Genomic DNA, 17,610 nt, shown 5'->3' with positions numbered 1-17,610 from the left:
CCATTTGGTAAGAAGACCTCAAAGTTCCTTGGAGAACTACTCCATAGTTTTCACCCAAATGTTTCAGGTGTGGCTGACTGCACTTCCATTTCTAGCTGTGACCATGTGACCCAGGTCTAGGTAACAATCATATTCCTCTGACACATGAACTAGTTTTAGGAATGTGAAACAATGAGACATTCAGAAGCAATGAATGTCGTTGTCATTAGAGCTAATGGTCAATAGGCATCTTTCTTTCCACTGGTGTTAAGCTGATAAACTGTGAGCCTAGAGCTTTCAGAAGCCATCTTGAAACTGTGTAGAAGAGGCCAAAACAGGAAGTGATTCCTGGGGAAATTATCTGTGAGCATAGAGCTTGCATCCGTCAACTCCATCTGGAGATGCCAACCCATTAGGTCATTTTCAATTGAACTAATTTGAGTTAGATGTCTATTGTTTATCATAAAAAAATTATACTATGGTAATTAGTAACTGACTTACTGCCCATCTCTTGTGGACAAAACCCTGCTTTGTACCCCATTCTAGTCACTGAGATCCTGTCTCCTTCTCCCTTCTCTTTACCTATAGTCCTCACGATACTGTTTCCAAATATTTGGTTTCTCTTTGAAATAGGATTATGTGTCTCCACCCTGTGTTAAGTGATCCGTCCCACATGGTGGGGAAAGAGGGTAAAGTGATCAGGACTTGGCCCACTGTGCTTTAGCCAATGGATTGCAAGTGTCCATGCGATTAGCTTTATTTAACTGGAAGTTTTACATTGTGTGGATTGGCCCAGGCTCTACTGCATTCATGTCCTCTGCTGTGAGAATAACAGGTCTCATATAGAAACTTCTCTTTCTCTGGGGGCCAGAACTGAGCAGAGGTTAGGAAAAACTCACCCATACTGGCAGAACTGAAGCAGATCTGCAGTCCTCCTTTTCTAACTTAAACAAGAAATATTTTTGTTGTTTTGCAAGCCACTGGATTTCTTGGGGCTGTTTGTCACTGTTGCAAAAGCTTACATCTTAGTTCAACTTGTCTAGTACTGCCTTGACTCAACAATTCTGTTCTAAAACTTTCAATTGGCAAGCTTCTCATTACCTGCTCTTTGTCTGAATTTCATAACCCTAAAAGGGCAGATGGCTTTGGGGAAGCAGGAATCAGAGCTGGGGATCTTCCTCTGAGTTAGCATGAGTTCAAAGACTCTAGTGCAAGGACCTCCAGAAATAATTGAAAAGCTATTTGCAGAAGATGGAAATGATGCAGAAAGAGCTATTAGACTGTAAGTACCCAGGTCCTCTGTGGAGTTTAGAATCAAGCTGTTGAAACTACCAAGGACAGGAGAATCAGAACTGTCAGGTCTGGGAAAGATGTAGGGTGGGCAAAGTAAGAAATGAACAATTTGTTAAATCCTCAATAAGTATCCTTGATAGAGCAGATGACATCACTACCTCATCCCCTCACAGATTTCCCCAGGGCTGGGGATTATCCAGTGGACTGCTTTGGTGTCTTTCAGGCCATTCTTGAGATGGTGGGAAGATTCAGTAACAGTTTTTCCAGCCCACATCTTTTCTATCATCACTCGCAGTAGAACTGAGTGTGATGCAGGCCAGAGTCTCCTCTTCTTCCTCCTTGTGCTCAATTATTTTTCTCTTTTATGTCATTGAGGATTCACATTGGGGCCTTTTGTGGCTGGTTCTAGAGAGACCTGAGGGAAAAGGGGTTGAATCCTATGATGCTTCTAGATAGCCAGACTGTCTCCCCTGAACCCTTCACCTGTTTGCATTTGTTTTGTGTTGTACCTTGGTCTGTGCGAGAGTGTCATGTTGGTGATCAAGAATGCTACAAGAAGTGGGAGAGGGCATGGTTGCTGTGGAATGGTGTGTTCTGGGTAGAAAGTGCAATGAATCGCTACAGCTCAGCGCTGACATGGAGAAGAAAGTCAACCCCTTATACAGCCTGACCGAGGAAGCACGATGGCTGCTTCATTAGAAATGACCCACCTCTACAACGCATGTATGAGTGAAGGGATAAAACACAGAGGACTAAGGGCATGTGTACTTGGACACAAAGACTTTGAGCACCACTCTTCTGAACAGGAAATGAGGTCTAGACTCAGGTGCTGGGGAGCCTGGTGAGGAGGGAAACTCTCATGTGCAAAGTGGTGGTGGCTAGAATGGACAGTGTTGAATGCTGGGAATAGAATATGGGAGGCCCAGCACTGCAAAGTGAGCAGGCAGGTGGGTGACATTTCTAATTCTCTTTTTATTGTGGCTATTCAGGCTACATGTTCTACTCTGTTATTAGAATCTAAACTCTCCAGTGCTTGCTTTGGCAGCACATATAGAATCTAAACTCCTTGTATACTTAAGTAAGTATACATCTTCCGTCCCTCTCAACACAAGCATTGCTTCTTGTACAATGAGTGCTCAATAATAACTTAATAATAATAGTGACAGCAAATGTTTAATTAAATGAATGCATGACCTAGATCTACACAAAACTGTCAGGGCAATGATAACCGAGCTGTTTTCATAAAGTAGACTTATTCACAGAGTTTTCATTACTGTTAGAGATGGAACAGGTTTTAGTGAAAAAAAAAATGTTAGATGATACCCAACAAAACACATTTAATTGTTAATTCCAGGATTAGAAAAAGAAAACACAGTAAGCAGGAAGACATTAAATAAAGGATATCGTAAATAGCTTTCACAACCGTCATTTGAAAAGGGAGTCATTTTCCAAAGCAGTTCTCATTTTATCAGTTCCATTAAAGACAGCACACGGGGGAGTTGTGGCATCTTTCTAACAAAGTCATCCTAGGTATTCAAGCCATTGTTGTCTGATAGTAAAGCCCTTAATCCTGCAGCCTATCTTCCAATCCTGTGTGGCAACAGAGTTAGTTCAGAAAGCTGGAAAGAATTTTTTGTAGAGTTGATTAATTATCGAGGACTCCAGGGTAATTCTTAGAGAGGGGAGAGGGGTGTTAATGTGTTAATCTCATGCACTTCTTGGTAAGCCTCTGCTGAGGTTTTTCTTGCATCAAAGTAAAGAGTTCTTGTACCACTATAGGTTAGATTCTCCGAAGACCTATTCCTTAGAATAAAATGCCTTTGAAGAATTTAGGCTATACCCAGTCACAGTAATTGTGTATTGCACAACATAATTATGTGCACAGAAACATTACATTTAGAAGAAAGTTTGAAGATTTTCAAAGTGAGGGTTGTTGGGTTTTATTTTGTTTGTTGTGGTTGTTGTTGTTAATTGTGGTCTCATTAGTACTCCTGCCCCTTGGAGACAACCAACATCTTGGATACAAAGCGGGAGGCAGGAAGAGATAAGCAGCTTTGTTCTGAGTGCGTTGGGATCACATGAATGGCAATATCCTAGAAACAGCTGAAAATAGAAAACTGGAGGACACAAGGGTATGTGTACTATAGGGACCACAGTTCAGGGAAAAGAAGACTCTACCTTTCTAGGTTCTATACCTGACTCAATGAAATAAACTGACAATGAGCAGATTAGCAAGAGAAAAACTATACAAATTTATTAATTTTTAACATTATATGCATAGGGCATCACAGAGAAAAAGTGAATACCCCCAAAAGTAGTGAGATTTGAGAGCTTGTATATACCCATCTTAATAGGCGAATGAGAGCAGAGGGTATGTAGACAATTTGGAAAGTAAGTGATTTTTAGAAGAGATGAATTGGGCCTTTAAAAGAAGAGACAGGAATTGTGATAATGTATGACCAAGTGTTTCTGGGTGTGCTGTTGACTTCTAGTCTCCTCTCCTATGACAAATACATCTTCCTGGTTGATGAAACTTCTGGGAAAGGGATTTATGACAATTGAGTTCCTTTTAGAGGACGTGTCTTTAGGTAGATAAAGAAGCTTAAAGAAAGAAAACCTCCTTGTGCAAGTGTCTTCAGTTCGAAGTAATCAATATACCAAAGTGGCACATTTTGGGGTGGCTTGTCCTGAACCCCTTCCAAAGAAGACAAGAAAGTGAACAATGTCTTTGTAGAGTCAAGTACAGTGAGAGACAAGCAGATGTCCTTGAACAGAGCTGCAGGACATGGCACTGACTTGGGGACAGGAAATAGAAGTTAGAAAAAGAATAGTTGTCTCCAAATTGTACTCTCCATTTCCCTTAAGTTCTAATTAGTCATAGACTCCTATTATTGTCCCCATAGTTATACAAACAGTGTTTGAGAGTTTTGGAAAATCAAGGGCCAAAAACACATTCAACTAACTTTCGTGATGATAATGAAACATATCACGGCTGGTGAAACTCAAAGACTGGGGGATTATCTGTTGGTGTCTCCAGGGGGCAGGAATTCTAATGAGACCACGATTAAGGATGGAGTATTTGAAAAGGCTGTTTATTTGCAGAATAGTCTCTACATTTTTTGTAATAAGTAAATAAACAAGTTAAATAAATTAAAAGCTCTGTGCCACTGGCCATGTGGGAGCAAGAGGCAGATGAAGGAGTTTAGTGCAAATCCCTTTCAATCAGGGAATAAAAGATAGCTCAAATACTTATCCCTGCACGAATGTTTCAAGTGTTCACTTAAACTATAGAGAGAAAAGAGTCTTCTCCGAATGCAGGATAGCATTTTATTTTGCTGTCTATAAACTACCCATAATGATTTCATGGAATTTACAACTGCTTCTTTAAATTTCTCAGCAGCTCATTTTTGAAGAAAGGTGTCAATTTCTCAGTCTTCTTATCTATTTCTCTAGACCCAGGAAAACTAGGCCACTATCAGAATAAATATTGTCTAGGGCATTGTAGTGTAATTTGGGTAAGTCCAACAAATTAAGCCACAGTGAGCTACAGGAAGCCATGTCATCAGCACAGTATGGAAATGGGAAGAATCTGGCTCAACGCCACCACACTGAAATACCTGGTATAACCCAGCAGGCCCTGCAGTGGGAGGGGTTCTGACCTTGACTCAAGACAGTTATTCCCCTGCCCTTGTATGGGATGCACCCTTTGTGTCATGTCTACATGCTTCGTGTGGTGTGCTCTCTGTGCCTACCACTTTGCTTATCTAAGCATGAAACGCCACAAGGATTTCACTAGTTGGAAACAGCTTAGTATAATTAATCTGTGAGAAATTACAATTTCACAGATTGTATTTTTATCCCTGTCAAAAAATAAGCAAAAATATTATTTAAAAACTTCGGCCCACCAATGAACATTTCTCTGAAAGAGACAAGGATTCTTATACTTTGTGCAAGTGCCCCTGTCTGGGTTTTCATAATGTTCAGAGCTGTTTTGAGGGTAAGTGAGGCTTTTTTAACAACAAGGAAAGATAGGAAACACATTTTTGACCACACACTCTGGCCTAGATGCTGTAGGAGATGCTTCACAGATATTATTTCCATTTTATTTCATTTGTGGGGCGCTTTAAGTGCACTTCCAATTGGCAGAAATTTCAACTTTCATCAGGGAAATAATGAATAGAACTGGGGATGACTGAAAGGACAGGGCAGCATTGGGAAAGCTATTTTGAGCCAGGTACATTTGGAAGGGACCTCAGAATTGCACACGAGAGGCACTTTAGGTCAACATTAACAGTCATTACTCAGAGCAAGCTTGTTTTATCAGGAAATGCAATAGTAGATGTTGGTTGGCTGGCTGAATCATAATTAGGTAAGAGGAAACACAAATTAACTTGTATTAAAGAGGACAAGTAGATGGGGCGCCTGGGTGGCTCAGTGGGTTAAAGCCTCTGCCTTCGGCTCGGGTCATGATCCCAGGGTCTTGGGATGGAGCCCCGCATCGGGCTCTCTGCTCCGCGGGGAGCCTGCTTCCTCCTCTCTCTCTCTCTCTCTCCCTGCTTGTGATCTCTGTCTGTCAAATAAATAAATAAAATCTTTAAAAAAAAAAGAGGACAAGGAGAGTCAGAAATGAATGATGGAAAAGGAAGACTGAGACAATAAGAACATGGCGTTATCTAACTGCTCTATGAACATCTGCATAAATTTACATTCTCCCTAGTAGTGAAGATAACTTAGCTTCCCCCAGTGACCCCAGGACTGAGCACCTCTTTGGTTCTTCTTAAGAAAGGAAGCAGTATGGCAGAGAAGTAGGGGATTCCCCTTTCAACTGGTTCCCTGAATTTAACTGGATATGTATCGAACCATTTTGAACACCCATGAAATCAGCATGAGGTGCAACAATATATTTCTGGATCTCTACAAGCAGAAGAGTGACTGCTTCTTGCAAGGTAGGACATGTAGAGTTATGAATCTGTGGGGAGATATTAGAAGATAAACAAAAGGGGGAGGGAGTCTCGATAAGCTGGCTCCTGGAAAGTGATATAACACCAGAGTGCAAAATCAGAACCCTTAGAATTCTGCTCTAGGGAGAGACATCCCTCTCTGAAAGAGGCCCTGGAAATGAAAAGATACAAATCCAGGGTTTGGAAACGAAAAGACCAATTGTGGTCTCGGGATCTGAGGGACTACAAAGCAAAAGGGGGACCCTGAACCTGTAGAGTGTCTGAGCAGTGGAACCAGGAAGCAGGTTATGGTCACTGAGCCCTGGAAGGGACTCTCAGCTCGGATCACCATAAACCCCAAACCAAGCCAGTGGATAATTGCTTTTTCCCTGACCAGCCTGAAAAAAAAAAGGGGAACCTGCGCCCACGAATGGGCAAAAACTTGCAAGGCGGGTAGCAGCCTGCGAAGAGCATTACAGCAGCACCCAGACATGATCCAGGAGCTATGGCTGCATAAATGAGTCCCTGGCGGCTAGAGCTTTTAGAATTACGAAGAGCAGTGGCACTCCCAGGCCCCTGGGACTACCTCTGAGTTGCACTGGAAGCCTCCCACAGGAGGCTACATTTTTCGTTGCATACGAAGGTGGAGACTGTTTGTCCTAGAAGGTTTATTAAAGAGGGCAGACTGCAATCTTTCTGCTCTGGGCCAGAGGTTTGGGTGCAGCCATGTTTGCTTTGATCATCAGAAGAGAAGCAGGAAGCCTCCAGGGAAGGAAAACCACACAGAGGACCAGTTTCCACCGAGCCCCTCCCCCTGACAGGGAGCAGGGCAACTCCATCTAGGCAGGGTTACCTGAGAAACAGCCAGCAGGCTCCTCCTGCAGAAGACAGACTGGATCCCATCAGACTGTAAAATCCCAACGCCAGGAGAAGACAGTATCTTGCGCTCGAGGTGTGACCACACAACTTGTTCATTTTTCAGATAAAATTCTCCTTTTCTTTTTCTTATGCTTTTCTTTTTTTTTCTTTTTACCTTTTCTGCATTTCAACTAGATGTTTATTACATCAATTTATATTTCATAGTTGCTTTTTTCACATCTATATTTTATAGCTATATATTTCATTCTATTCAATTTTACCTTACATATATATACATATATATATATATATATATATATATATATTGCAAATATATATATATATATATTTGTTTGTTCTACTTTCTTGTAATTTTGGGACATAGTGTCCTCTAACACCCTGCTTTGTCCACACTGAGAGATTAGAGTCCCATTCCCCTCCGCCTCTTTTCCTTTTTTTTTTTTAATTGTATTCTTGTGTTTCATTTTGGCTTTGTTTTTTGGTGGTGGCTTCTGACTACTCTGGATTTTGTTTGGATCATGGTTGGTATTTTGGGATTAGTCATCATGACCAGGTGGGATTTATACTGGGGATGCAAGGGTGGGCCAACCTTTGGAATAAAAGAAAAGACAAGGACTGTATGATCCTCTCAACTGATGTAGAAAAAGCATTTGACAAAGTACAGGATCCTTTTCTGATTTAAACTCTTCAAGGTATAGGGATAGTGGGAACATACCTCAATATCATAAAAGTCATCTATGAGAAGCCCACAGAGAATATCATTCCACTGGGGAAAAACTGAGAGCTTTTCCCATAAGGTCAGGAACATGACAGGGATGCCCACTCTCACCATTATTGTTTAACACAATACTAGAAGTCCTAGCCTCAGCAATCAGACAACAAAAAGAAATAAAAGGCATTCACATTGGCAAAGAAGAAGTCAAACTCTCTCTCTTCACAGATAATTTACATAGAAAACCCAGAAGACTAGAACTCATACAGGAGTTCAGCAACATGGCAGGGTACAAAATCAATGCACAGAAATCAGTTGCATTTCTATACACTAAAAATGAAACAGAAGGAAGAGAAATTAAGGAGTTGATCCCATTTACAATTAATTGCACCAGAAGCTTAAGATACCTAGCAATGAACCTAACCAAAGAGGTAAAGGATTTTTACTCTAGAAACTACAGAACACTTTGAAAGAAACTGAGGAAGACACAAAGAGATATAAAAACATTCCAAACCAATGGATTGGAAGAATAAACATTGTTAAATGTCTATGCTGCCCAGAGGAATCTACACTTTCAGTGCAATCCCTATCAAAATACCATTGACATTTTTACAGAGCTGGAACAAAAAACCCTAAAATTTGTATGGAACCAGAAAAAAACCCAAATTGGGAATGGGGAATGTTGAAAAAGAAAACCAAAGATGGGAGTATCACAATGCCTGACTTCAAGTTACATTACAAAACTGTAATCATCAAGACAGTATGATATTGGCACAAAAATAGACATATACCAATGGAACAGAATAAAGACCCCAGAAATGGACTCTCAATTCTATGGCCAACTAACATTCAACAAATCAGGAAAGAATATGCCATGGAAAAAGATAGTCTCTTCAATAAATGCTGCTGGGAAAATTGGACAGCCACATGCAGAAGAATGAAATTTGACCATTCCCTTACACCATACACAAAGATAAACTCAAAATGGATGAAAGACCTCAATGTGAGACAGAAATCTATCAAAATACCAGAGGAGAACATAGGCAGTAATCTCTTTGACCTTGGCCACAGCAACTTTTTCAAGACACATCTCTAAAAATAAGGGAAACAAAAGCAAAAAGATGAATTCTTGGGAATTCATCAAGATAAAAAGCTTCTGCACAGCGAAGGAAACAGTCAAAAAAACTAAGAGGCAACCAACAGAATGGGAGAAGATATTTGCAAATGACATATCAAATAAAGGGCTAATACCCAAGATCTATAAAGAACTTCTCAAACTCAACACGCCCAAAACAAATAATGTAATCAAGAAATGGGCCGAAGACATGGACACTTCTCAAAAAAAGACATACAAATGGTTAACAGACACATGAAAAAATGTTCAACATACGAGCCATCAGGGAAATACAAATCAAAAGCAAAATGAGGTATCACCTTACACCAGTTAGAATGCCAAAATTAATAAGATAGGAAACAACAAATATGGCAAGGATGTGGAGAAGGGGAAATAATCCTTTTACACTATTGGTAGGAATGCAAGCTGGGGAAACCACTCTGGAAAACAGTATGGAGGTTCCTTAAGACATTAAAAATAGAGCTACCTTACAGCCCAGCAACTGTAGTACTAGGTATTTACCCCCAAAGATACAGATCTAAGAGGCACTTGCACACCAATGTTCATAGCAGCAATGTCTACAATAGCCAACCTGTGGAAGAAGATGAGATGTCCTTCAAGAGATGAATGGATAAAGAAGATGTGGTTCATATATACAATGGAATATTACTCATCCATCAGAAAGGATGAATACCTATCATTTGCATCAACATGGATGGAACTGAAAGGGATTATGCTAAGTGAAATAAGTCAAGCAGACAATTGTCATATGGTTTCACCCATATGTGGAACTTAAGGCATAGCATGGAGAACCATGGGGAAGGGAGGGAAAACTGAATGGGAAGAAATTAGAGCAGGAGACAAACCATGAGAGACTCTGGACTCCAGGAACCAAACTGAGGGTTACAGAAGGGGGTGGGGGTTGAGGGGTTGGGATAAACAGCTGATGGGTATTAAGGAGGGCATATGTTGTGATGAGCACTGGGTGTTATATGCAACTAATGAATTGTTGAACCTTGCATCATAGAACTGAACACAATAATAATAAAGTTTTTCTTAAAAGTGTCATTTGTACTGGGGTGCCTGGGTGGCTCATTCAGTTCAACATTTGCCTTCAGCTCAGGTCATGATCCCAGGGCCATGGGTTTGAGCCCCACATTGGGCTCCTTGCTCAGTGAGGAGCCTGCTTCTCCCTCTCCTTCTGCCTGCCACTTCCCCTGCTTGTCCTCTCCCCCCCACCATTCTCTCTGTCAAATAAATAAATACAATCTTAAAAAAAAAAAGTCATCTGTATTTCCACTCCAAGCATTGATCAAAAGATACCTCAACAAATTGTAGTGAAATGTTGAATTTTCAAAATTAAAGAAAGAATTTAGCAGATCATTCAGACACTCACACACACACATATACAAAAGAACCCCACATATAAAAATATTCCACTTCAGCATAGGAAAAAATTTCCACCTCACTCCTCCACAGAGGGAAAATCAAGCTTGCTTTAGATTTCATCTTCACAATATTACAGAATATAAAACAATAGAGCCAAAATATGGCAACAGAAAAATGGTCATATATGAACCAATTCCAAAATAAACCTCATATGTAACTTTCCTATAAATATTTATCAAAAAATTCCAGTTAATTGAGAAAGTAATAAAAGAATAGGAAAATTGTAGTATAAACAAATACCAAGTTCATATAAATGTTGCATGTATAACACTAACAATTAAATATAGAATTTAAAACTAGTGCATATACCAAAATCATTCTTATAAGCAAAAAATATCTAAAGAAAATAAAGTAAATACATAACACAAAATGGAGAAAAAAATAATATGGAGAAGGAAGATAAAAAAAGAGAAAACAAAACCAAGGCCAACAACATGAAGTTATTCATACGATTATGACCAAGAAGTATAAGTGTATTGGATATTCTTATTAAAAGATAAGATGAAGGCTAAAAATTAAATAGAATAGGTACCTTCAAAGATGGTCATAAGGGCATTCATTTTAATAGCAAGAAGCATAAACTTCTACTCCTTCCTTCGTTTTGGCTTGATATATGTTCAAATATTTTTGACACCATTTTGGCAGGTCCCAGGTCAATTCCCAGTATGAAACAAACACAAATGCCTTCCATGTAATGATGAACAAACAGGAAAGTTAAAGACCTGGAAAAATGTAGTAGTTCAAAAGAAGGAATAAAGTCCTGAGTTAAACAATGGATAAATACATTCTCTTAATTTTATTCCTTCCCCAAACCATGCTAAAAATCACATTAAAAAGGACATTTACCAAGAACACATAAATCCACAAGAACAGGAAGAACAGGGGAAAGACAATAGCAACACATTTCCGGAAAATGGATGCAAAGAAATCAATTAGGTGGACACAAAACGGTCATAAAGGAAGCTGAGAAGTAGGGCAATTTTGTGTGGCTTGTTCATTGCATAATTGCACCCAATCAGCTGAGTTGGAGCTGAAATCCTGGCCACATCTCTCCAGTCAAGCAATGCACCCCAGCATGCAGATATGTCTGCCCAGATATATGTAACTGCCTTTGTCTAGAATGATACTCTTTCATACACTCATATGTATTTTTGGGGATCCTGCTGACAGTCACCTTGACTTACAGTGCAGAATCCTCAAAAGTTTTGAGAACTACTAGCATTAAATCTCTGGCTCATGAGACAAAGGGGACTACTAAAACAAGGAGGGTTGCATAAGTCGCTTGGGTGATCTATAGATCCCCTACTCCATTCACTAGTGGCCTCCCTTCTGAAGCTGTTTCAAAAAATGGAAATGGAAGGGAAATTTCCAAACTCGCTCTAGAGGTCAGGATTATTTTGATCCCAAAATCAGACAGAGATCCCACCAAAAAGGAGAATTACTGACCAATATCTGTGATGAACATAGATGCAAAAATTCTCACCAAGATACTAGTGAATAGGATCCAACAGTACATTAAAAGGATTATTTACATGACCAAGTGGGATTTATTCCTGGACCGTGAGGGTGGTTCAACAACCACAAATCAATCAGTGTGATACACTACATTAATAAAAGAAAGGAGAAGAACCATATGAGCCTCTCAAATGATGCAGAAAAACATTTGACAAAGTATAGCATTCTTTCTTCATTAAAACTCTCCACAGTGTAGGGCTGGAGGGAGCATACCTCAATATCATAGAAGCCATCTATGAAAAGCCCATCACTCTCAATGGGGAAAAGCTGAGAGCTGAGAGCTTTTCCCCTAAGGTCAAGAACATGGCAGGAATGCCCACTAACACTGCTGTTGTTCAACATAGTACTAGAAGTCCTAGCCTCAACAATCAGACAACAACAACAACAAAAATAAAAGGCATCAGAATTGGCAAAGAGGAAGTCAAACTCACTCTTTGCAGATGACATGATACTATATTTGGAAATCCCAAAAGACTCCACCCCAAAATTGTTAGAACTCATAGAGGAATTTAGCAAAGTGGCAAGATATAAAATCAATGCACAGAAATCAGTTGCATTTTTTAAAAGATTTTCTTATTTATTTATTTGACAGAGAGGGAGATCACAAGTAGGCAGAGAGGCAGGTAGCGAGAGGGGGAAGCAGGCTCTCTGCTGAGCAGAGAACCCGATGTGGGGCTCAATCCCAGAACCCTGAGACCATGATCTGAGCTGAAGGCAGAGGCCTCACCCACTGAGCCACCCAGGTGCCCCTCAGTTGCGTTTCTGTACACTAACAATGAGACAGAAGAAAGAGAAATTAAGTTGATCCCATTTCAATTGCATCAAAAGTATAACATACCTAGGAATAAACCTAACCAAAGAGGCAAAAGATCTATACTCTGAAAACTATACTCATGAAAGAAATTGAGGAAGACACAAAGAAATGGTAAAAACATTCCATGCTCATGGATTGGAGGGAAAAATATTGTTAAAACTTTTATGCTACCTAGAGTAATCTATACATTCAAAGCCATCCCTATCAAAATACCATCACCTTTTTTCACAGAACTGGAACAAATAATCCTAAAAATTTGTATGGAATCAGAAAGGACCCCAAATAGCCAAAGGAATGTTGAAAAAGAAAAAAACAAAGCTGGTGGTATCACAATTCTAGACTTCCAGCTCTATTACAAAGCTGTAATAATCAAGACAGTAGGGTACTGGCACAAAACAGACCCATACATCAATGGAATAAAATAGAGAACCAAGAAATGGACACTCAACTCTATAGTCAACTGATCTTCAACAAAGCAGGAAAGAATATTCCATGGAAAAAAGAGTCTCTTCAATAAATGCTGTTGGGAAAATTGTACAGCCACATGCAGAAGAATGAAATTGGATCATTCTCTTACACCATGCACAAAGTAAACTCAAAATGGATGAAAGACCTCAATGTGAGATAGGAATCTATCAAAATCCTAAAAGAGAACACAGGCAGCAACCTCTTTGATCTCAGTCACAGGAACCTCTTCCTAGATACCTCTCCAAAGGCAAGGGAAACAGTAAAAATGAACCACTTTGACTTCATCAAGATAAAAAGCATTGCATAGCAAAGGAAACAGTCGACAAAAACAAAAGACAACCAACAGAAAGGGAGAAGATATTTGCAAATATGTTATCAGATAAAGGGATAGTATCCAGTCTATAAAGAACTTCTTAAACCCAACACCCAAAGAACAAATAATTCAATCAAGAAATGGGCAGAAGACTTGAACAGACATTTCTGCAAAGAAGACATCCAAACAGCCAATGGACACATGAAAAGATGCTCCCCTTCACTCGGCATCAGGGAAATACAAATCAAAACCACAGTGAGATACGACCTATGCTAGTCAGAATGGCTAAAATTAACCACTCAGGAAAGGACAGATGTTGGCAAGGATGTGGAGAAAGGGGAACCGTCTCACCCTTGTAGGTAGGAAGGCAAGCTGGTACAGACACTTTGGAAAACAGTGTGGAGGTTCCTCAAAAAGTTAAAATAGAGCTATCCTAGGACTCAGAAATTACACGACTAGGTATTTATCCCAAAGATACAAATGTAGTGACCTGAAGGGGCTCCTGCACCCCAATGTTCATAACAACAATGTCTACAATAGCCAAACTATGGAAAGAGACTAGATGTCCATCGACAGATGAATGGTTAAAGATGATGTTGTACACACACACACACACACACACACACACACACACAGAGGAATATTACTCAGCCATCAAAAAAAAGAAAGAAATCTTGCCACTTTCAGTGATGTAGATGGAACTAGGACGGTATTGTGCTAAACAAAATAAGTCAATCAGACAAAGACAATTATCATATGATTTCATTCATATGTGGAATTTAAGAAACAAAACAGAGGAGAGTAGGGGAAGGGAGGGAAAAATAAAACAAGATGAAATCAGAGAGGAAGACAAGCCATAAGAAACTCTTTAACATAGGAAAAGAACAGTGTTGTTGGAGGAGAGTGGGGTGGGGGGGATAGGGTAACTGGGTGATGGGCATTAAGGAGGGTATGTGATGTAATGGCACTGAGTGTTATACAAAGCTGATGAATCACTGAAGTCTACCTCTGAAACTAATAAGACATTATATGTTAATTAGTTGAATTAAAATTTAAAAAATATTTTAAGTGTTTTAACATTTGCTTTTTTTTCATGTAAGGAGTTACTCACTTGGAAATTAGTTTTTGTTGTAATACGTGTTAGCCATCTAATTTCGTTTTGCCCATGTGCATAGACAATTGACCTAACAGCAGGAATGAAGAGACCTTTCTTTCTCACTAATTTGTAGACTACCTCTGCCAAGGCTTCTGTTTGTATCTTTTCTTTGAAGAATTGCCTGTTCATTTTCTTTAGATTTTTCTAAGGAATTATTTTTCTGTTTCTTATCAATGCTGTCCAGAAACCGTCATCATATTTTCAAGATGCCTTTATTTGTAAAACATTTTATAAATAGTTTCTTCTATGCAGTCATTTGTCTTTGGTTTTGGTATCTCACAACACAGAGACATTTTAAAGCTTCACGTAGCCAACTCTGTCCATTTTCGTGACTTCTTGTTATGAAGAAGACTTTATCTAAGCCAAGATTCTAAAAATATTATCAATATTTTCTACTGGTTCTTTTACAATTTTATTTTTTATTTGTAGATTTTATTTCCTCTAGGAATTAATTTTATATATGGTATGATGAAGCAGTCTAACTTCCCAAGGGGATAATGAATTTTTCCCAAGGGGATAATGAATTTTTCTAACACTTCGGTGTGTTAGAAAATGTGTCTGCATCTCTTCCCCCTACTCACGGGGCTCCTCCAGTGTTGAAGCATGGCAAGGGAAGAGAGCTCAGGGACAGAAGAACTTTGACCTGGCTGTCTCCAGTATAACCCATATAATCTGTTGTTGGTTTCCTCAGGCCAGTGCAGTAGTTTCAAACTGCCTCTTTCTCTAGGACACTTGCAAATTTCCGACTCCTCTGCTGGAGTGTTGCAGCTATAACTCCCCCTGGCTGGGAGTCTCACTTTCACAGCCACTCACAAGTCCCCTCACCTGGGCCCCAAAGGTACATGCTTAGTTAGGTCCTGCAGACGCACACAGAACTGTCCTTTCTAAGAAGTAATAGTTCCTTCCCCCTGCAGTGTGACTTTTGTATGTCTTACTAAGCATTCCTATAATTGAAAAAGCTATTTATAATTATATAAACTTGGGACCAATTCCAATTTACAAAGACACACAAAATATTTTTGCATGGTTGTCATATACTCTGATTTTCCAGAAGTGAAAACATTTAGGAAATCAAGGGAATGTTGTCCTTCGCGTTCAGCACTTCTTCAAAGGTTGTTTGTTGTGTTTTTTTTTTTTACATTCCAGCACTGATGACGATGAGGTCCTTGAGTCACGCCCGTATCGTGTATATATGTAGCTGTCACATCCTTAGTGATTCTGTGTACAGGAACAAACCTCCAGCCACTTCATTTTGTCTTCTATTTTAGTGAGGTCCAGGCATTTACATATTGAAGACGTATTTTCCATTATGTTCTCCTCCATGTCATAGCTAGGGCACTAAGGGTCTTTGTTTTTTTATGTAATTTTTCATTATGTATGTAAATAGTTCATAGTAATATGAATTTCATTTCAGACTGCGCTGTACAGGAGACATTACACAGAATTTGTTATAAGAAAGGGCACTGGCTCTGACAAGGTTGAGAATCACTGCTGCTGAGGATGAATTCTGGACTTAGCTCCTCATCCACAGCTCTTTATTTCAAGTTCACCTGTCTTCTCAGACTCATCTCTCTGGTCCCTCCCCAATAAGCACTTTACAACCAGGCACAGGGAGCAGCCTGTCCTCCCCTGAACATTCCACACTCAGATGTGTTTCTATGTCTTCCTATTCACCTCTGCCTGGTAAGTCTGACAGAACTCCACTGGCCCTCAGTCCTCAGCTCATGGGCTCCCCACAGAGCTTCCCCACCTTGACCTCGGTACAATCAATACTGTGCTCCTGCTGATCTGGTGTATTTCTCTTTCCATACCTGATTAAGACTCTGAGGACAAAGTCTAAGGACTCATCTTTGTAGTCTCAGATTTTTACCTCATGACCATATGGCAGATTATAGGACCTTAGACAGTATTTATGCCATTTATTTGACTGTCACAAGACAAAGTCAGGAAACATCCACATTCTGTGGTGATATGAGTTCCCTGGAAGGTAGGTGACTAAGTGGTGTTGCAGGGGTGCTGGGAAAGGATCGAGGGGGGAGATGAATCTTCTGTCCTCTCCCCCATTTCTTTCTCTTACCCCTTGCCAGTTAAAGTCATGTCAGAGCACTTAAGTTACCCAATGGGTGTGATCAGAACTCAAAGCATGCAGGAGATGCGGAAGACAACACATGTGTGTGTATGTGTGTGTAGGTGTGTGTGTGTGAGAGAGAGAGAGAGGGAGGGAGGGAGGGAGGGACAGGGCCCCAGGCAAGGCCTGAGAACTCTGGAGGACGCTTGTCTTGAAAAATAGGCCTTGGATCTTTGTGGAATACTGGTCATTTAGAAGTATCTGTGAGTGTCACAGTAACAGAATCACAGGCTTAAAGCCAGAAGAGCATTAGAACATATCTGATGTGTTCCTGCTCCTCCTTCTTCCAAAGGAACAACTGAGCTCTGAGAGCCCAGAGCGTCTCCCAGGATTTCCACCCGGAAACAGCCAGCAATGAAAGAGGTCTGTGCAGGCTGCCTGGATTTGGTCTGCGCTCACAATATGCTAATTGTGGCTCTGAAATATGATTTTGTCTCATTCTGTCATCCTGATTGATGTCTTCTCCCTCATGTCCCAGCGGAGAGATGCTCAGAATCACAGTGTTTGCTGGAAGTCCCAAAATGTTAACCATAACAAGTCAAATAACTATTTTTTTTCCTTTTTAAAAAATTTTATTTTATTTTTTCAGTCTTCCAAGATTCAATGCAAATAACTATTTTAATGATATAGATTTGTAGCTACTTTTTGCAGTGCATTTACTGTAAAAATTAAGTCTTTTAAGCAAGCTATCTCACTGAAAATGAGTTCAATGAAAAAGATTACCTAAAAGCATGTCTTGTATTAATAATTGGGTTACATAATTAGAATCTTTTTCCAAGACTTGCGTTGTTTCCCCTTTGTAATATGCATCTCAGAATTCAGATTCCTTTCCGTAGCACTCCAGGTTGTT

This window comes from Lutra lutra, chromosome 11 (genome assembly GCF_902655055.1).
Source record: "Lutra lutra chromosome 11, mLutLut1.2, whole genome shotgun sequence".
In the NCBI taxonomy this organism is placed as follows: Eukaryota; Metazoa; Chordata; class Mammalia; order Carnivora; family Mustelidae; genus Lutra; species Lutra lutra.
The sequence above is the reverse complement of the archived record's forward strand: the minus strand, read 5'-3'. Positions refer to the sequence as shown.